The sequence below is a fragment of the Halichoerus grypus genome, chromosome 4 (genome assembly GCF_964656455.1).
Source record: "Halichoerus grypus chromosome 4, mHalGry1.hap1.1, whole genome shotgun sequence".
In the NCBI taxonomy this organism is placed as follows: Eukaryota; Metazoa; Chordata; class Mammalia; order Carnivora; family Phocidae; genus Halichoerus; species Halichoerus grypus.
In genome coordinates this window covers 142,717,279-142,740,030 of record NC_135715.1, presented here as the reverse complement: position 1 = coordinate 142,740,030, position 22,752 = coordinate 142,717,279, and the positions used below count along the sequence as shown (strand labels likewise).

At 38.2% G+C, this 22,752-nt stretch overlaps 1 long non-coding RNA gene across 1 annotated transcript in view; it reads right to left on the bottom strand.

The window, feature by feature from the left end:
* LOC144381636 (uncharacterized) overlaps window positions 1–22,551 on the bottom strand; it is a 126,472-nt gene extending 103,921 nt beyond the window's left edge. The window contains exon 1 of the long non-coding RNA XR_013447246.1: window positions 22,442–22,551. This is a non-coding gene — a long non-coding RNA (uncharacterized LOC144381636). The remainder of the gene's footprint in view (window positions 1–22,441) is intronic.
* Between the last annotated feature and the right edge of the window lie 201 nt (window positions 22,552–22,752).

Sequence of the window (22,752 nt, the reverse complement as noted above, 5' to 3'; positions counted from 1 at the left end):
TTCTCTTTTTCGTAAAAGAAACCATGTCTAATGAACTTTACCTAAATTTTACCGAGAGATGAAACAAAACAGAACACAATGCAGCAAAGTATTTCAGCGTATGTTGAATAGCACGCAGGTCCTGTTGATGGAAATATGTGTCACAGAAGCAGATTATCCTCTGATTTGGGGGTAACCGAGAGGCCCTGTGATAATGAGGGCTGTGCACTGATCTTGGGGTCAGAAGATGGGGAGTCCAGCCCTGATCTAGTCATCCACTCTATGCCTGAGAGTCGAATCCTCAACTTCATGTCTTTAAAATGGAGATGACTCCTATTTTAAGCAGGATTTGGGAGAATTAAATTCAGCATGTAAATGAAAATACCTAATAAACTGCAAAATGGCACATAAATGTAAGGTATCATATTATTATTGTTAATAGTACCTGAATTTTAATGCCAAGGACAATATTAAGATTGTAGTGTATAGATTCAAACAATACCAAAAATGTTAAAAGTATTCTGTAAACAGAATAAAATAGGTTATCATTTTAATTTTTATTTCATTGTTTTTTAAAATATAACACAGATGATATTTATATTGGGAGAGGAGCAAAAAACATCTGCACTCACTTTTTTTTTTTTAAAGATTCATTTATTTATTTGAGAAAGAGAGGGCAGTGGGGAAGGGCAGAGGGAGAGAGAGAATCTCAAGCAGACTCCTCACCAAGCGCAAAACCCAACTCGGGGCTGGACCTCACGACCCCAAGATCACGACCTGAGCTGAAACCAAGAGTTGAATGCTTAACTGACTGAGTCACTTACTTATTCTTAAAGATGAACTTTCATCCCAGGCACTGCACTTATTCTTAAAGATTTTTATTCTTTAGTTTTCATCTCCTACTCCTACTTCTTAGGCAAAACACAAAATGTTCATCTTCTACTTGCTCAAAAAAACACACAGATATGTTATTTTTAATTAGGCAGTATAGGAATTGGGTCTTTGAATCCTATAAACCTCTCGAATCCACCTAATTCTGGGACTGTGGGTATGTTACTTAACACGTTTCAGTTTCTTCACTTGTGAAAAGCAGATAATAGTAGTACCAAAGTCTCGGAAGACTTATGAATATAAATGAGTTAGCAAAGGTTTAGAGTTTAGCACACTGTCTGACACCTAGTAATAACTCAATAAACTTTTTTGTTACAATATGATTATATAGTTCCTCCCATAGGCATTTCAGACACGCTGACCACTTTTCAAACTCTATTTGTAAACACCAAGGAGGTTAAGAACGCACCGCAGATTCATCTTCTTTCATGAGTTGGGGCACTTGCCCTGTAAAGTCTTTTCAGATGAAATCTAAGTGATCCTGCTTTCCAATGCAGCTGGTGAACTTGATAACCAAAATCAACCCACCAAGAAAAGCTCTAACACACTTTAATAGCTTAATAGCCATATTTTCTAGCCTTAAACCATCACAACAGACTTAGTAAAGGCTTATTCCAAATTCTTGCCATGTGGCTTTGTTTCTTCATTCATTAAAAAAAAAAAAAAAAATATATATATATATATATATATATATATATGTGTGTGTGTGTGTGTGTGTGTGTATTTCTGGAGCCCCCTGTCACATTCCAGGCACTGTATTTGGTGGTGGGATATAAAGTCACGCAAAAATAAGCCCTGCCTTCGTGTCTTAAGAAAGATGGATATTAGTCCAAATCACTCCACATAATGAATATAAACTTACAACTGTAAAATGTCCTATAGAGGAGAAAAGTCTAGTGCTTGTGGGAGTCTGACATTAAAAGGAAAGGAACAAATTACATCAATGGGGAAAGCTTCCCCTAGGAAATGAAATTTGAGTTAGTATCAGAAGAAAGAGTGGAGTTAACAGGATAAGAAGTGTAAGCTACTGCGTTGCAAGTTTAAGGATCTGGGTATGGGTAGGAGGGAACTTGGCCCCTTGTGGGCCTGAAGGGAGACAGGCGGAGACTAGCCCTCAGAGAAGGAGAAGCGTGGAGTGGATGGCATGAGGCTGGGGACTGAGCCGCACCCTGAAAGCCAGGATAAGAAACAAAGGAAAACCACCGAGGAATTTTAAGCCTGGGTACGTGGTTGGTTTTGAGGAGAGGAAGAGGTTGACAGGCTCCACTATGAATTCTGTGTGTGAACAGTTTAGAGGGGGTCAGAACAGTTGTGGAGAAACCAGTTACGTGACTGTTGCTGGGGTTCAAGAAAGAGAATGTGAAAGCTTAGATTAGGGCAGCTGAGCTCGATGTGTTTACAAGTGATAAAGGAAGAGCTTGGTTTTCCAGAAAACATACGTTCTTTTCCGATTGCACAGTCACGTTTTTCATGTAAAGACATTTTTCTTTTGAAATCTTCCAGAGAATCCAAGTAGAGGCTAATGGTGGGTAAAAGGGTTTTTACACACATTTGAATTCAATGAGGGAACCATCAAAATGCCCATTTCTAAATAATCAGTATCATCTCCCTTTGGTGAAAGCCAAAATATTACTGTAAAACACATACTGAAGATGAACCAAAGGAAGTAATTTCCATTGAAATACTCTTCTTAGCGTGAAAATGCCATGGGTAAACAATCACTTATGAAAAATGAGATCAAAGAGCAGTAATACCTTTGAATTGAAGCTGAAAGAAACACAAACACATCCAGGAAAGGGAAAGGCCCATAGGAAACAGACCCAGTAGTAATAATTCTAAAATAACCAATGGCATCATCTTTGGGATCTGCCAGAAGACTCTCCGCTCGCTGCCTTAGGAAAAGTTTCTCCCATACTTTGGCCACTAAGCAACCATACCTAAGACATAAAAGTAACATATACAATAGCTATGGTACCTTCGTAGTCCCTCACACCAACTTAATGAACGCAGAAGTACACACACACACACACACACACACACCAGCACACAAATAGCACTGAAAAGCTCACACATATCAAAGGATTAAGCAGAAAAACAAAAAGGACAGCCCAGAACATATCTTCATTCTGCAAAACAGACACGCGGGAACATCCATTACAATTTTCTCTAAGATAAATTGTATCTCTCAACTAAGAGGGGGAAAAAAAATGAAATCATTGGCAGCCTAGTTCTCCCTGAGTAGAAGTGAGACATTAATTTAGATCATTGTGCACATTGAAAAGTTATTGCACTGCAGGGATTTCCAATTACATAATGCAGAATCAGAACTCTGTTTGGGTGTCACTTGGCTGCCAGCATCCATGGGTGAGCTGTGTAACACTCCTCTGTCATGTAGCTCATGTGAGAAAAGAATTTTGCTGTTACAAGAAATGGCACTCATCTTGGAGACCTTCCCAGTTACACAAAAGAGCATAATTCCCACATTATCCCCAGGCATACTGTCTAGGATGATAACTCTATGATAGCTTTACATGTAAATTATATACACAGTTCTACTAATGAAAGGCATGCGGGACTGGTTCTTGGTGGTGGCAGTGCAGAAATACAAAATCAATTTGTTTTTCAATTTTTAAAAATGACACCTGAGCTATCTCTAATACTCAAGCGAGACTGTGAGGTTAGATGGTAGATAGGGTAATTGCACTATGATTATCTAACAGATCAAAACTGGAGTTGGCAAACAATGTCAAAAGTGCAGACCTACCAACCACCACATACCTGGTTTATTTCAGTACTTCAGTTTTAAGTCCTTCAAACTTAATTTCATACTAATCTCAGTTTTTCATCAGGAGTTGTACTCTTGCATTCGGGTTTAATTTTTCTACATATGAAAGCACACTTGCAGAAAAAGAGACCAGAAGTTTAGAAAATGTGAATATTTTCATATTTATTGTCTATTTGGTGACAAAATTCCATATGTAGTACATACTGTATACCAGACACGAGATAAACTGGAGGATGAGACAGTGTTCTTTTCCTCTGGGACCTCACACCTCTTTTACTCTAAAGTCCAAAATATGAAAGCTTCTGTATAGTAGTTATCAGTACCTTTTGGAAGATTTATTTTCTTGTACAAAATCAATCATCTTAAACCAAATAAGGAACAGAGATTAGAAAATGGAGGTAGGCATAAGAACAGTTTGTGTTTGTTGAGAATTTACTAGATATACAAGTTGTGCACATATCTACACCTAACGACAATCTTGTCATTAGATCGTTATGATCTTCATTTTAAAGATGAGGAAACTGAGGTTTACACAAGTTTAACACAAGATCACAGATCTAATAAGTGCAGTGTGAATTCAAACTGACATGATCTGATTCCACAGTGCTCTCATTCATTTCTGTATACTGCTTCATTTTAACACTTACTATAACCTGAACATTGAGCATTAGTGTCTCAGTTGTTCTTTTTTAAGTATAGTTGACACACAATGTTACATTAGTTTCAGGTGTACAACATAGTGATTCCACAGGTCTATATGTTATACCATGCTCATCACAAGTACAGCTACCATCTGTCACCACACAACACTATTATAATAGCACTGACAGGGTCTCAAGTTTTGCTTAATTTCATTGCTTGATTTGGAAACTTTTTTTTCAATTCATTCTCCTTTCATTGTATCTAAAAGATCTTAATGGAGGAAATTAACAAAGTGTTTCTCTGGGTTATTTCACTGTAGTTGAATATAGGACCACGTTGCTCTTTCAAACTCTTATTCTACTGCTTTCAGGCTAAAATTAATTTCTTGAGCACCTGTTATAGGCCAAGCACTGTGTTATGTGCTTTATGAGTCAAGATATGGTCCTTGCCCTATACTACAGAAAAGCAAAATAAAGATCTAGTGAGTGCTATGGTAAAAAGAGTGCAGGTTGCTAAGGAAGCAATGGCCAGCAGGGGGCTCAGGTGAGGCTTCCTGTAAGAAGTACTGGAACAGTCACCTGAAATTTGAGGAGTATCTGGACCAGCTTCAATCTTTATTTCTTCCACCTTGACCTATCTCCTAGAATGTGGCTTTTCTCCATACTGTTCAAGTGAACTGGCATTCTCATTGGACTCCCACCATCACCTAATTTCCAAATAGAAGCTAAGCTCTCTTGAACTCTCTTCCTTTTAAATTCATGATTTAAACTATTTCCTCAGCTTTTTATGTTGATTTTTCTATAGCACAGATGATGTTAATAAATGTTTGCATGTAAAACATAATGTAGGGGTGCCTGGGTGACTCAGTCGGTTTAAGCCTCCGCCTTTGGGTCAGGTCATGATCCCAAAGTCCTGGGATCGAGGTCCGCGTCGGGCTCCCTGCTCAGCGGGGAGCCTGCTTCTCCCTCTGCCTGCCACTCTCCCTGCTTGCACTCTCTCTCTCTCTCTCCCTCTCTCTCTCTGACAAATACAATCTTAAAAAAAAAAAAACATATAATGTAGTATATTGACTGTATATGACATTAATAAAACAAAATTATAAATTTAGTTAAAATGTTTAAAATTATATCCCTGTCTTTAAAAAATTCTCTGCTAAGTTATAGGATTCATTGTTGTATTATGTGTGGAATTAACATACGTTAATTTTTTTAAAGAGCAAATAGATTACCTATGCTTGGAAATAACAATAAAGAGGGAATTACAAAGAATAATAAATAAGTGTTCATACCCAAAATGCCACTGATCCCCAGGTCTTCCTTTTGATCTATCAAGGGACAGAGACATTAATCTTCTTTGACTGGACCAGGGCCAGAGGGAACAGTGGCATTTTTTTCCACAATTACTAAAATTGAGGGATATATGTTATTGTCTTCTCAGATAATATACTTCATATAGAAACTGCAATGGCTTTCCAACAGCACCACCACTCAAAAGTATCAGAAAAATGAGTGAAACTGACTGCATGGGATAAAAGGACAAAATGTTTATTTTCTCACGAAGATGAAAATACAAGTATTTCACGAAGTTAGTTGAAAAAAGACTTTGAAGCTGGAAAGGAATAAATGCATCTGTATGAGATTACATTTACTGAATTTACTATGGAAAATGTAATCATATGATTGACGTGAGTTAAAATTGCATCAGCTTCCTAAATTTGCCGTCCTTGTAGATTCAAGAACACTCAGAATTATGAATGTTAATGGTTCATTAAAAGGTCATGGAATATGTTCTATATATGGATACATTTTATCTTTCTCTCCTTGCCTCCTTCCTTCCTTCCTAGTGAGGTAGGAGTTGACAGGGAAGTGATATGACTGTAGGGGCCCAGCCCGATGCATAGTATTGTGGTGCTGGAGCCCAAAAGGGATGAGGAGGTTGACTAGGAGGAGGGAGAGATGGTGGTCACCAGCCTGGAACACAGATGGAGCCCCAGCAGAAGTTAGGGAAGTTACTGTTCAGGGGGCAGCAGTAGTGAGCTAGGGAGGTAGGAGATTTTACATACAGGGGAGATCGTATTAGTATAGTGAGCCAGGTTTCTCACTATACATACAATTTCCATATGGAAACAGAGAACACTGAAATGAACTTCATGGTATTGGAATAGAATTGGAGTATCAGGGCAAATTCAAGGTTTTCAGTAGTCATTGACAGATATGAAAATACAAAGGATATATTTTTTTTTCTATGCATATATTCTCTAACACTGTCAACTAGGAGAACCTGGGAGCATTGACACTCCAGCAACAATAAACACATCTAATACCCAGATGTTGGTTTCTAAATACCATCCTTTAAGAAAGGAAGCAGAGTGGCTTGGAGAAAAAGCTAATTCCAGGGCCAGGGCACAGAAAGTACAAGATGTGCTCCTTGTGCCAGAAAGTAAGAAAGTCCTCAGTGAACGAAATGAATATGCTAAAAATACACAGAAACCAGATTAGACTCCCCCTGGCCAAATCTGGGACAAAATAGTTATCAAAATAAGTAATGGTATTAGTAAATAATAAATCATTGAATAAAATAGGAACCCATGAATTCATACTAATAAAAATAGATAAATGATTAAATGGGGAAAATAGAAACATTTTTCTCATGGTAGACTACAACTAATAAAGGCAGAATAAATGATGGAATTAGAAAAGCACCATTTGTCAACAATCACTGTAATAATTCAGGAAAGAAACATCAACAAGGGGCACCTGGGTGGCTCAGTCGGTTAAGTGTCTGCCTTCAGCTCAGGTCATGATCCCAGGGTCCTGGATTGAGCCCAGCATCGGGCTCCCTCCTCAGGAGGGATCCTGCTTCTCCCTCTGCCTCTCCCCCTGCTTGTGCTCTCTCTCTCTCTCTCTCTCTGTCAAATAAACAAATAAAATCTAAAAAAACAAACATGAATGAATACTAAGATGAGGGAGAGAGTTCAATAAAGAATGAGTTTCAAATTATCTCCATACAAATAGTGATTAAATTATGAAAGGAAATGAGTAACTGCACACCGCAGAAACCTAACAAACACAACCTTAACTAACAGATAGTTACATCACCAATACTGAGATAAATAATGTGAAGCAGTGGGCTATGCAATATCATGTAATAGGGTACAAAAACATAGCATCCCTTCTGTGATACTCACACCAAAATCACATAAGCTAGGGGCACCTGGGTGGCACAGTTGGTTAAGCGTCCAACTCTTGATTTCAGCTCAGGTCATGATCTCAGGGTCCTGGGATGGAGCCCCATGGCTGGGCTCAGTGCTCAGCAGGGAGTCTGCTTGAGATTCTTTCTCTCCATCCTCCCCCCAACCCCCGCTCATGCTCTCTCTCTCTCTCTAAAGTTAATAAAATCTTTTTAAAAAATTGCATAATCTAAATTTTGGGGAAAATAGGAATTTCCTCAAGGACAAAACTGCTAATCAGTGCTGGAGGTCATAGCATAATGATCAGACAGAAAGAGAGCCCAAACTGTGCTTTAAAGTGATGGGTAAGCCAAAATACTCCAGAAAAGAGCATGCATGGATTGTATTGTTGTCAGGAATAAGAACCTTCTAAATGACACTAATGTTTAAAATCAAAGGGCCCATATTCATATTCTTGTCATTTTCTCTTAAACTGACTTCACTCAAGCATTGGCCTCGACCATTTTACCCAAACTGCTGTTTCTAAGACCACCAAGGACCCCCATATTGCCATAGGCACTGGTTAGTGTTCAGTTTCTTCTCACTTATTCTATCAGCAAAATTTTACAATGGTGATTACCTCTTCCTCCTTTCTTCACCTTGCTTTCATGTCAACACTAATCATCTTCCCTTTCATCTATTTAGATGAACTTGCAAACTTGGAATACCCCAGAGCTCAGGACTTAGACACCTTCTCTATCTGTATTTTCTTTTTTTTTAAGTGATCTCATTCAGTCTCACAGCTCTCGATACAATCTATTCAGGCTGGACCCCTCCCTTGGTTCCAAATTCTGACTGAAAAACTGCTCACGTAATATCTATTAAACATCCAGGCGAGTTATCTCCACTTTGACATGTCCATACTCCTGAGCCTCCCCTCCAAGAGCTGCTCTTCTGTCTTCCTATCTCTGTTAATGGCAAATCCACCTTGCTAGCTGATCAGAACAAAAAATCTTGGAGTCATTCTTGCCTTGCCCTTTCTTTCAGACCCATATCAAATCTAGTGCAAATCCCGTCAGCTCTACCTTCAAAATATACCCAGAAGCTTACTGCATTTGATGACCTTCTCTGTTGCCTTCCAGACTCAAGCCACCTTCATCTTGCCCAGAACACTAAAACAGCCTTTTAAGTGGTCTCACTGCTCCAACCTTGGCCCCTAGAGTCTATTTTCAACACAGAGGCCAAAATGATCCTTTAAAATTCATCATTTTATATCACTGCTCTCGTGAAAACCTTCCAATGGCCTCTTATTTCAAGAGTAAAAGTGAAAGTACTTACAATGCTGTATAAAGCCTAAACCATCTATTATTCTGTTTTTTGTTTTTTGGTTTTTTAACTTCACCTGATAGTTCCTTCTACTCACTCACTCTACTCTAGCCGCTCTGACCTCCTTGCTGCATCTGGCACATTCCTGGCATGCACCCACCTCAGAGCACATGCTGTTTCCCCTAACAGGAAAGCTGTTGCCTACATGGAGTCTTCCCTTACCTCTTGTCATCTTTTCTGTGAGGCCCTCCCTGATTATCCTATTTAGAATTGCAACTCTTCCCATCTCAAACCACTCCAGGCTCTCGAATTCCCCCTTCCTGCTGTATTTTCTAACTCTCTCTAACACTATCTAACATGCTACATCATTTCCTTATTTGTTTTGTTTCATGTTTATCTCCCTGCTAGAATATAAACCACAAACACATATTTTTATCTTTTAGTTTACTACCCACATATCTAGCACTAAATGCCTGGCACATGTACTCACTCCATAAATATTTATGAATGGATGAAACTTCACAGGAAAACAAGAAACTAAAGTAGGTCACCCAGCAGCTAGAACATGATGGACAATGTGGTAAGGTAGGAAAGAGAGCAATAGAAACTACACCCTTATATAGCATAGACACCAACCTCAACTTGGAGGTCAGATCAGCCCACCCAAATGGTAGCTGTTTGAAGGCTTCTTGGGCATCAAGGTGTCTCAGAGTGAATAAAGATTAAACCCTAGTTACTTCTAATCTAGTCAGTGCAATCTGGTACGTACTAAAAGGAAGAAAGGGCCAAGAACTTAGATCATCAACTTTGACAAATTAGGGTCTGCACAGAATGTCAGGCATTAAAAGTAAACAATAATCAGCACAAAGGCTGATGTTAGCTTAATAACTGTGCTTTTAGCAATTCTAAATGTCACAGGAGCATGGGACTAGTAATTAGCTAACGTTAGCTACTTAAGATGTGGCAAATAACAGAATCTGGACAATTTTTATACATAAGAATAGCATTTCTAATATGAGAGCTCTCTTGGGAGAATGAGAGCAGTGCTTTTGAACATACACAGAATACAACCTGATCTCTCAGATGTATCTCTTGTCCTTCATAGTCCCTATATTTTCCAGAATATTCTTTGTAGATATTTGGAAAAGACTTCAAGAACTCCAGGTTGTCTGGCAGTAGGACTGAGCAACAAAAAGCTCATACTATGAAAGCAAGTACTAGTTTTGTGACTTTGAGGGAATAATATAATCTTTCTGAACTACATTTCCCATCTATAATATGGGAATAATAAAGATAACTTTTTCACTGGGTTATGAAAATTAAATGAGATACAGTAGCTATTATATAAATATTAAATATATTACAGCCACTGGAACATATAGTAGATACAAATATAGAAATAATATAATGGGGCACCTGGGTAGCTCAGTCGGTTAAGCATCCAACACTTGATTTTGGTTCAGGTCATGATCTCAGGGTCATGAGATCAAGCCCTGGGATGGGCTCCATGCTCAGCAGAGTCTGCTTGAGATTCTCTCTCTCACTCGATACCTCTGCCCCTCCCCCCATTCATGCTTCTTCTCTTTCTCTCTCTCTCTCTAAAACAAAATCTTTTAAAAAATAATATAATGATCAGGATTCACCTAGGTGAGTAAATATGACATAATTTGTGTTTATATTCTATGTTCCAAAATCTTTTTTGCCCCTTTCTTCCACTCTCCCATTCTTTCTCCCCTGAATATCTTATTCATATTCACATATTTACAGTATTCACATATTTACTCTATCCTCTGATTTTAATCCTCAGGAAATGATCTCATAAATGAAAATCTAAAAAGTCTAATTTTTTTTGAAGTACTAACTCTTAAAGAGATTATTCTCTAAATGTAGGATTTCAGCAATTTATAAAAAGTAGCAATGATAGTTTTTCTAGCATCAGGAAACCACAGCAAATGTGATTTCAACTCCATCATTTTCTTCATTTGATCAGCAAAATATTTAATACCTGCTCTGTGACAGCAATGTTAAATAGCGGGGATACAGCAGTGAGGAAAGAGGTATGGCTCAGACCTCCCAAAGTGTACAATCTAGTAGAAACAGACATAAAATATGTAAATAAATAGCTAAATAATTACAGAATATAATTGCAAGGTGATCAAGTTCCATGAAGATAACAGGCAGGGTATGATGATAGAAAAAGTACTTAAATGGAAAAGTTAGTGGAAGCTTGTCTGTAGAGATATTATTAGTTAGGTCAAGACATGAAAAATGAGAGAGCATCAGTCATACCACAAAACTAAGGGTAAAACATTCCACATGGTGGCAAGGCTCTAAGGTAGGAAAAAGTTTGGAGTTTTCTAGAAAGAAAAGAGGCTAGTGTGACTAGAGCATAGTTAAGAAGGATGTGAATAGTTCAAGGTAAAGTTGGTCAAATCTTTTGTATCTTGTAGGACATTATTAGGAGCTTGGATTTTTATTTTACGTACAATGAGGACTTTAAAGAATTTTTAAAAAGTGTGATTTGACTTAGTTTACAGTTTTTAAAGTTCACAACAATGCTACTATAATGAACGATTATGGTGGGGTAAAGGAGGAAGCAAAGGAGGAAATATGGAGATCAGTTAGGAGACTATTACAAGAATCTCAGTGAAAGAGGACTGTACCCTCAACTGGGATGACAGAGTAGAGATGATGAGAAATTAATGGATTGAAGGTATACTATGGAGGTGTAATCTATGACTTGCTGAAGGATTGGGTGTTGGTCAGAAGGAGAAATCAAGAATGACTTCTAGGTTTTAAGTTTAAGCAACTTGTGGTTGGTGGTATCACATACTGAGATGGGAAAAGAAGAGTTTTTGTAGAAGGTAGAGTTCTCCTTTCGATATATTAAGTTTAAGACAACTGTGAATCATCCAAGGAGGGAGATCAAAAAGCTGGCTAGAGAAGGCTTCCACACCCAACCAAAATAGAACAACAAAATAACCTAACAAATAAATAAAAGAATTGTCTTCAAGACCCTTGATATCAGGCAACAGGAGAGTGATCCCTAAGATACAGGAAATAAATGAGGTAAGTCTTAAGATGATCTCATTTAAATCCCTGAGAGGGTTCCCACAAGGTGGCACAGGGAAGGGAAATCTGGTAGATGCCCTGAAATGAAAAGACCTAGAAAAGTCAAAACAACCTTGGGGGGAAAATGTTGTAAGAGTAACACTAGCTGATTTCAATATGGATATATGCCACATTGATGAAAGTAGTGTGGTATTGGCATGAAAATAAATAGATCAATGAAACAGAATAGAGTCCAGAAATAGACCTACACATTGATAGACAGCTGGGCTTTTTTTTGACAAAGGTGAAAAGGCATCTCAATTGAGAAAGGATGGTCTTTCAAAAAGTGGTTCCATCCATATGTAGAAACTAGATATCCATATGCAGAAAAATGAACTTTGATCCATACCTTATGCCAAAAGAAAAAAAAATCAAAATGGACCCTACGCCTAAATGTAGAACATAGCATTATAAAACTTCTGGAAGCAAATACAGGAGAAAATTGTTGTGACTCTGGTTTAGGCAAATATTTTTTTTAAATGACACCAAAAATGTGATACAGAAAAGAGAAGATCAGTCAATTGTACTTTATCAAAATTAAAGACATCTATTCTTTGAAAGACACCATTGAGAGAATAAAAAGACAAGCCACAGACTGAGAAAAAGTATTTTCAAATCATATACCTGATAATGGGTTTGTATCTCAGTAAGATACAACCCAATTAAAATATAAGCAAGAGGTTTAAAGAGATACTTTACCAAAAGTGATACACATTTAGGAAATAAACACAGAAAAGACACTCAACATCATATGTTATTAGGAATATGCAAATTAAAAGTACAGTGAGATTAACAGTAAACACTGTTTAAAATTAAAAACTGACCATACCAAGTGTTGACAAGTATGAGGAATAATTAGAGTTCTCATACCCTGGTGGTTGGAATAACAATGGTGCAACCACATTAGAAATCAGTTTGGAAGCTTCCCCAAAATTTTAACATATACCTACCATGTGATCCAGCCATTCCATTCCTCAGTATTTACCCAAGATAAATTAAAACATATGTCCATACAAAGGCTTACACAAATATTTATAGCAGTTTTATTTGTAATAGCCAAAAATTGGAAACAACTCAAATACCCATCAGCAGGTGAATGGATATTCATACAATGGAATACCAGCACAATGGAATACTACCGCTCAGCAATAAAAAAAGAATGAACTATGGATAAATGCAGCAACACGGATGAATCACAGAGTAATCAGGATGAGTGAAAAAAGGCCAGATGAAAAAAAAAGATTGAAAAATTTATTTCAAATGGATGTTTAAATTAACCTTGTTTGTGTTTTGTCATTTTAAAGCTATAGCCCTGAAACCTTTTAAATGCTAAAGGAACATTCCATTCATTATACCAAATCATTCCATTTATATAAAATTCTAGAATATGTAAACCAATACACAATGACAAAACAGGTTTTTGGTCACCTGGGGACTAGTGAGGGGGTGGGGGAAAAGGTATGAGGAAGCTTTGGGGGTGATCAATATAGTCACTATTTTATTTGTGGTGATGGTTTCATGGGCAAATACGTATGTAAAAACTTACCAAATTTTACATTTTAAATATGGGCCATTTATTGCATGCCAATTATTTCTTGAGTAAGCTGCGAGAAGAAAAAGGAGGAGATGCAGGAAGACGAGGAGGAAAAGGAAGTAGACCGTGAGTTTGGAGAAGCAGTGTTTGCTGCAGATATAGACGTGGTAGTGATCTGTGTGTAGACAATACGCCGAACCTTGGGAATGAATGAAGCCACATAGGGAAAGAGTACTCAGAAGAGAGACAGGGACCTAGGATACCGCCTTAAGAAAAACCAAACTTTAGATGTTTAAGAGAAAGAGGTTCATGACAAACTCTTTGTTTTCTTAAGTTGCTTAAATCCAACCAATATCAAGTTTGAAGCATCTCGTCATCATTGTATTCATTACAGGCTGAACCAGGAGGAATACAGATTTATTTAAGATAGTTTATAACTTAACAGTTATTGTGTCTTTTTATACGCATTCCTTTTCATTAGTCCCTAGTATTTAACATGACTATTATTGATCTTAATTTACAGAAGTTGCCTTTTGCTTTTTCCCCAATGTTATTATTTTCAGAAGTTCCATTCGAAACTCTCCATCAGAGAGAAAATATTTTCTTATATTTCTATGAAACATGCTAGCATATTCTCTTTTTTAAAAGATTTATTTCTTTACTTTGAGAGAGAGAGAGAGGGCGTGCACACACAGGGGGTAGTGCCAGAGGGAGGAGGAGAGAGACTCTTAATCAGACTCCATACTGAGTGCAGAGTTCTACCTGGGGCTCGATCTCACAACCCTGGGATCATGACCTGAGCTGAAACCAAGAGTCAGTGGCTAACCAACTGGGCCACTCAGGCGCCCCTGAAACATGCTAGCATATTCTGAAGATAAAATGCATTCTAACTTAATGTTAAACTAAGAGCATTATACTTGTCATGTCTCATCAACAGAGTACTGATACAAAGTATTCACAGAAACAAAAGTGTGAACACTGTCAATTTGATTGATATTCATAAGGGTCAGTGTATCCTAAATTAAGCTCATTAGAGTTCAAAAATAAAATTTGTGTTTAAGCTTAATATAATTTATCAAGTGACTTAATTAACTTTGTCCATTTTGTTCATTTCTGTTTGTTATATTAAAGCGATAGTCCTGAGACCTTCTAGATACTACAGGAACTTTTTAGATGAAATCTTCATATTTATATCAGAATCGGAGTTTTATTTCCAGGAACAAAAAACTCCAATGCGTCTCTTCCCTCAGTCTTCTCCCTAGCTCAGCCTGTTCACGCTGCTTCTTCCTGCCCATTAGCAGATACTTCTGCAGGTGTTGCCTATGCCCCCTGGCTTCACTTCCCAGTCCTCCCAGCCTGTTGCTCTTCTGAAACTGCTCTCTCGAAGCCCCGTGAAGTCTCAGGCGCCAGCCTCCCTGAGAATGCTTCTGCTCTCCCCCTTCTCCCGTTCCTGAGCTTGCTCCAACACTCGACACCACAGATGGCTGCAATCTTCTCACGGCTCCCTTTTCGTACTTCTGGGATCCCACCTCTCTTACCGCACTGGCTATTCCTTTTCAGTTTCTGAGTTTTTCCTTCTCAGCTTAAATTCCGAATTGGCAGGCTTCTATTTTCTACCCTTTTCTTTTTCTTCCCTCCTCCTGGACAATCTTATCTGCATCCATGTTTTTCCCTCCAGCTTCATCACTTATGTGTATTTCCATGAAAGAAAGACTATTCTTCCTCTTGGAGCCAGAACCACCCCTGCCTACCTCAATCGCTTGGCTAATTCTTACTGGATCTGGAAGATGCAGATTAAGACAATATGTTATTTTTAACAGCTTACAAGTCATGTCCATTCAACAATAAGCAAGTCTGTTAGCAAAGGATAAACTTTACCAAATACAGGTTCCCCCATGCTCCGAAAGCAGAGTGAAAACTTTTGTTAGCCAGATGGAGAAAGACAAAGATGCAATTACCATTAATTTATATGGAAAAGATTTTGAACATTCCCAGACCCCAAAAATAACCTCTTTTAGGCCACATCTTGTTAATGGAAGCACAAAACAAATCTAGACAAAGCCAGATACTCTGACAGAGTTGGCTGGCGGCTTGACGCTGAGATGCTGGGTGTGGTTCCTGAAGGGGCTTGGCGGGGTCGCTCTCGCTGCTGGGGGTGCACACTGCCTCTCTCTATCGTGGCTCCCTCGCTGCAAAACAAAGGCTGATGCTATTTTTGCTTTTTGCCTTTGTGTGTGCGTGTGTGTGTGTGTGTGTGTGTGTGTGAAAGCAAAAATTCCCCTCGGATTTCTCTCAATGGAAAAAAGGTACCAATATAGATCTTAAGTAAAAGCAAAATGGCACAAAGAGACCGTCCAAAAGGGGAAATACCTGTAACTATGTCATAATAATGTGTCAAGTGACAACCAGATAATCAGTTCCAATTTCTAACACATTTGTTTTCAGAAAAACAAACAAAAGCAAATATAAACTTGTGGTTGTTGGTTATCCAGAGGAGGGAAGAGAAAGAAAAGGGTAGAAAATAGAAGCATGCCAAAAGCAAATATAAACTTGTTTTCAGAAAAGCAAATATAAACTTGTGGTTGTTGGTTACTGAGAAGTACATAAAAATTGTGGGGGAAAGCTCTAGAAGGTAAAATACAAGAAAGCATTTGAACTTGCCACTTGGCCGAGAGCCAGGGCTCATTCTACATGAATCTTATAGACATCCTGTCTAGTTGAAAGTAAGCAAAAGTAAATGAAGGTATAATTTGCACCAGAGAATATACCATCATGCTGCAGCCCAGAGAAGCTCTATTCCTCACATTAGGGACTCTTCACTGTCCTAGATAAAGCCGACTTAATGTGCTGATTCTTGTTGCATCATCCGCCCTGGACAAGGCCCAGATATATCTACAGTGAGATCCCTTTTATTGGTTAGGGAACCCAGAGGATTTGGAAAGTCTTTATCCATGTAGATGCCACTAATGGAAGAATATGTCTCATTGTCACAAAAGCAAATTGCTCTTCATTTCTATATAAAATTATTCACTGAAGAAATTCTTCATCAAAATCACAGTTTACAAGTAATAAAGTGTATATAATTTGTATTCATGTGTTCCATAATCATGTAAAATTAGCCTGTATAATTATTTTTTCATTTCCTAGGAATACTTCCTTTGCATTTTCTAAATAAAATTCTAGTGTTTATAGCTGCCATTATCTGAAGTTATATATTGACCTCAATCTTTCAATTTTCATCAAAATAGTCCATGTTTGCTTTTGGTAAAGAGAAAAGTGTGTGTGTGTGTGTGTGTGTGCGTGTGTGCACGTTCGCACATGCATGCACACACAGGGAGACTATAAAAGAGAATGGAATTAAGAGGTGGTACAGAAATTAAACATTTATTCAAATATTTTTGTAATAAAATAATGTGTGGGTCGTAAAATAAAATATTAAAAGTTTTACTCCACACAGTAAATTTTAGTTATGAATTTTTTAAATGCTTATTTTCAAGATCTCCATATTCACAGGTAAAAATACTTGCATATTGCTCATTATGTTCCCAATAACATGCCTATTTTTATTTTTTTAGTTTCATGATTTTCATATCTTAATCACATTAAAACATTTAGTGAGCTTTTCAACCTATTTCTCGGTACTTCCTCTTGTTTATAGAGTAGCAGATAACATCAGTATGTATGTACAGTTAAAAGAAAGACATTCTGTTTATTATTCTTTGGTGACGCTTTACTGGAAATGAATTATATTCATGTAGTTTTAACATGAGAACAGAAAATTATAAATCTTAGAAGAGACTAGAAATATGGAGTAGATAGGTCAATGACATTTATAAAGAACATTATCTTAAACAGCTGTCCATTAATGTGCTTCTGATCGTATTGCTTGGCAGACACATTTATAATCCAGGGAAGAGCCCACTAAGGCTTTTATTTCAATTACCGTGAAGATTCTCCAGGGTGACTCTAGGTGTTCAGGATGAAAGGCCATTGTCTTTAGTCAATACATTTTCTACTACTAGTTTTCTCTACTATTTTCTCTACTAATAAGATTGAAGTGCATTATTTGTTTTAGGTTCCAAGATCTTAAAAAGGGTAAAGATGTTAGACTTAACAATCGAGCAAAACCCTAGGGCGCTGGAGGGTTCTCTCTATAGAGACATGTCTTGTCAGGAGTCATTGAGCTGATGTCTAATATCTATACTGACTTTTATCAGAACACAACCGGAATGACTGTTGCACGTTAATACTGAAAGTGAGCTTCTCAGCTAATCAACACATGTAAACTTCCCCCATAATTCTAATAGCATGGGCTTTCAGCATGGCTTTCTTATTCAAGTCTAGCTCATGAATTTTGAAAAGGACACCACAAAGCCCCCCCAACTCTTTTTCCTCCGCCCACCCCTTGCTGATAAAAACAGCTTTTCAGAGGAGTTAACTTAAAGCAACAGAAGGTGAAAGGTCAATCATGAGAGCACAGAAAGAGCAGTAGTCTGACCTACTGCCCTTTATATACTGCTGATTTCCTCCAACGTTTCTTAAAAAAAAAAAAAAAAGTGAATAGGGTATTTCCATTTTTTGATTTATTGATGTATTTCTTTTGAACTTTGCCAGTTCACATAATCAAAAGACTCTGTCCTAAGCAAGTGACTATTAAAGCCCAGCATTTGCAGTGAAAGAAAACAATTACTAATATCTGATATTTGTTATTGGTTGATGATTATTAAACATGCATGTTTGAAATTCAGAATTCTTACATGGTGTTAGTCTATCACCCCCTATGTCTCCTTTTCATATTATGTACTTTTTTTTTTTTTTTGAGAAAAGGAAAGAGTTGGGCTTTATAAATATGTTGATAGAAGAAATTGCTCAAGAAAACCTACAAGTCAGAAAAATATTCTTAGGAATTTTTTCCGAACTTCAAGATTTAAACATCTTTTTCTCCTCTCAGAAAAATAATTTTTGAACTAACTTAAAATGTCCAAAACGGCTTGTGGCATGTGTTGGCCCAGTTTCTTTTTGTACTAGGATAATTTTTGATGTCTATCTCAAGTTTATACCATTGATGTTCATCTTTTAAGACAGTAATAAGCTAGAAACTCTGTAAAGATAGAAGTCGTAGCACACTTATGTTGTAGCAAAACCATTTGTGTCTTCTAAAATCAGTCACTATGAAATGTTATCTTGCCTTCAGGAAGCCTAAGTTTAGAATTAGTATCCCTAAATTACTATATTTAAAGTCAAGACAAATGGGTGAATGAAAACTGCCATCCAGTGTCAGTGAAAACGGGACACAGCCCCATCCTTAGAGCTGGTAGAAAATACAATCAGACTAATGAATATAAAGCTCACATGTCTGAACCCCATGATAAAGGGAATATATTCTTACATGAAAATGTTTTTTTCTGGTCATTAATTGTACTGTTAATGATTTAAACCATATATTTTGCTTCTGCTTTCTTGTATTTCTAAGACAATGCTGCTTTATTTTCAAAATGTTTACCATTTCTACTTGATGTTTTTTTCCCAAAATTTCTGAGAGCTCCATAGAGTTCTCTTTATGTATGCAAAGCACATTACCATTAATCAATGTTGTCATCCCCCCAGGTACACTTCCCTGGCTCAGGAGCCTTATGGGCCCTAGTGAACATAAAAGGCCCAAGCACTCAGGAATCAATTTCATAGTGTTTCTTCAGAACCCCCGAAAGGTGATAGGCAACAGCCACAGAGCATCAAGGACTCCTTGCATGAAAAACAAAAGTAAAGTACACAGTAGAAGATATCTTTTTCAAGGAAGGCAAGATTTCAAGTGGTAGGCAAAGGCAAGACTTGAGTTCACTTCTTGGAGCCTCGAGCAGAACATCAACACTGACTCTCAAAGGAGAGTATTTAACGGGGGTGAATCAGCCACCAGGAGCAGAGCCTGACACTAAGTCAAGGTAAGAGTGGGGGTGGAGAAGGATATGACTGAAGCTGGTGTGAAGCTGGATCCCACACTGGTGATCGTTTTATTTGCCTTTCAGCCAACTATTCCTTCTGGCTTCCTTTCTACATCCTGCTCAACAATCATCCTGCACACCCTTCCCTAGATAATCAACATTTACAACCTGGCGAGTGTATTTCTGTAACCATTCTCATGAAATCATAGATAGAGGGAAGGTTTGATCACTGCTTGGGGTCGTATTATATACACACTTCTATACCTGTATTTCTTCCTTAATACATTTTAGAAACCCCTCAATGATATAACTCTAATTCATTCTTCTGAGGAGTTGGATAATGCTTCATGTTATTGATATGTCACAGTTCATCAGACCATTTTCTTACCAATGGGCATATTCCTTTTATTTGTTCATTTGCTACTACAAAAAAAAAAAAAAAAATTCATTCAGGCAACATGCCTGAATTTATTACATGCCCTCTAGTACCTACTGAACTCTAGGAACAGCAGTGAACAAAGTCCCCGCCCTCACAGAACATCCATTCTAGAAGAAGGGACGGACAACGATTTATTATGTAACAAAATGCGATACTTTTATAAAGCTAAATAAGGAAAGAGAAGGTTAGAGGAAATTGTTACTTTAAACGCAGTGGTCAGGGAAAACCGCTCTGAGGACATAACTGATCACAAACGTGAAAGGCTTGAGAGAGTAAACAACGAGGTGTGGTAAGAGAATAGCGATCAAGTAGACGGAACAGCACCAAGTCTCTGAAGGGAGGGCATGCGCAGAGTGACTGAGAATGGAACAGCGCAGAGGGTCTGGAGGGAGGGCATGCGCAGAGTGACTGAGAATGGAACGGCGCAGAGGGTCTGGAGGGAGGGCATGCGCAGAGTGACTGAGAATGGAACGGCGCAGAGGGTCTGGAGGGAGGGCATGCGCAGAGTGACTGAGAATGGAACGGCGCAGAGGGTCTGGAGGGAGGGCATGCGCAGAGTGACTGAGAATGGAACGGCGCAGAGGGTCTGGAGGGAGGGCATGCGCAGAGTGACTGAGAATGGAACGGCGCAGAGGGTCTGGAGGGAGGGCATGCGCAGAGTGACTGAGAATGGAACGGCGCAGAGGGTCTGAAGGGAGGGCATGCGCAGAGTGACTGAGGACAATGGGCAACATCGTTGGGACCGATGCGCAATGAACACGAGGATGGAGGCAGGCAAAGGCATTAGCAAGATGTCGCGCCCAGGGCCCAGATGCTGTAGGGCGTGGTAGGCTGTGGTGGGCACTTTAGAAAATGCCACAGTAAACATCACAGATCTTGCTAGACTGGTTTCCAAACAGGTTGTCACAATTGACATTTCTACAAGCCGTCTATGAGTATACAGTTCCCTGATACGAAGTGCACTTTTCTAACTTTTAATAATTTGATGTGTGTAAAGTGGTATCTTCTTGTTACTTTAATTTTCATTTCCCTGTTAGGGAAGTTGAGCATTTGCTTACTTATTTCTGTTTGATAAAAAGGTAAAGAGTACTTACTATGTGACATGCACTGTTGTTAACACTTTACATAAATTATCTCACTTGACAACCCAATGTGGTAGAAACCATTAGTTTACAGATGAGGAAACTAAGGCAGATGGCAGTTAAGTAACTTGCCTAAGGTCACATAACTAGGTAGTAGAGGTTTAGGAATTTAAACGTAGGCAGTCTGGCTCTAGAGTCCACACAGCTATTTGCCAGGCATTTGAGTTTGCTATTCTATAAAATTTGTGGATAACCTGAAAAGGTATTAGGAGAATAAAATATTTGTATAGAAAAGCTATGCACATGCAGACTATTCTCCTTAGCTTATATGTCTGTCAAATCCAAAGGGAGGCCTGGATATTAGATCCACCAGTGAGAAATAGGACAGTTCCGCTGTGAAAAACAGTATCATCTCAGGTTGAGGGAAAAAAAAATGAAATTCTGGTGTAATCTCAGGTCCATTGCAGAGAGATGGCAGAGCCAGAACTGGAGACTTTAAATTGGCACAAATATAACACAAAGCTATCGGCCAGGAGAGGTTGCTAAGAGGCCCAACATGTATCAACACAAAATACAATTATCTAGGTTGGTAGGAAACCGTCTTTTAAATATGCCAAAATGCTGACTTTCAGCTATAATGATAATAAAATAGTTTAAAGGAATGAAAATGTGTAAAATGTGTAAAAATCAACACTGAAAGGACCTTGTTGTAATTTTCATTGTCCAATCTTTTCTCAGAACCTCTGGTTTTCTTTCTCAATTGATCTACCTTACATTCTATGAGGGAGGAAAGGGGAAAAGTGGAAGCAGCCTGGAAAAAGCCCAATAGCCCTGCAGCTCAATGAGAGGCAGGGTCTTGAAGAACACGAACAGCAAATACCTGTCAAGTCTATGTTCCTTTTTCTTGAAAAGGAAGGTTTAAGGATCCCTTAATAATCTAATTCTGATGATATAGAAAAAAGAAACTATTTCAAACACTGATGCCTATAGCATTTTTAGATGATTATAAAAACCCCCATTTAAAATAGCCATGTATTCTGTGTTCACCAAAAGGAGAGTAAGAAAAATATCAGACATGGTATTGAATCCACCCCAAGTTTACAACTCCTGATGGGGGAAGAAAAAGAGGATGCCTGCTGAGCAACAGGCCTGTATCTTTGTGGATCGCTTTATAAGTTTAAATTTGCACTTTTGGCTTAAAGATAGACTTTCAGAATGAAACAGAAAGAAGAAATAAACCTTCAGTTACATTTTCTAGTCATTTGACTTTTGAAATTCCAATCATCTTCCAACAAAAAATAAAGCATTTCCTCTTGTCTAGACAACATAACCTGCTTCCTTCTCAGATAGGGCACTTGGGACCCCAGGCTCTGTCTCATTTCACTCACACCATCTTTGATTCCCCAAAACCCAAGGCTCTACGTCCCTTCCACACCCCAACTAGGGAACCCTGCAAAGAGGTACTTCTTATCGTTCTTGCACCAATGCTTTCACCAGATTGTTTTGAAAAGCATTTGTTCCTGTTTTGTTTTGTCTTAACTTACCTTGTGAAGTCTCATCCCTGTGACATCTGACAGTGGCTTTGGGTGTAGGCTAACTCGAAAAGAGAAAGCAGCAAGTAGTGGTTAGGGAGGTGGCTCTCTGTGGAGCAGACAGCTTGAGCAATCTAACACGGAACGTGAAAAGTTCAGGTCAGAGACCAAATAGTAAAACTGAGAAGTCAACAGTAGTGTAACATCAGGCGGCTAAGTGTTTCCACTCCGTCCACACATGGAGGAGTGAAGCATTCTGACTGTGGAATTTTTACCACAGAGTTCTGCTTTTTAAAAATATTTCTCCCAGCTTACAAAGACTT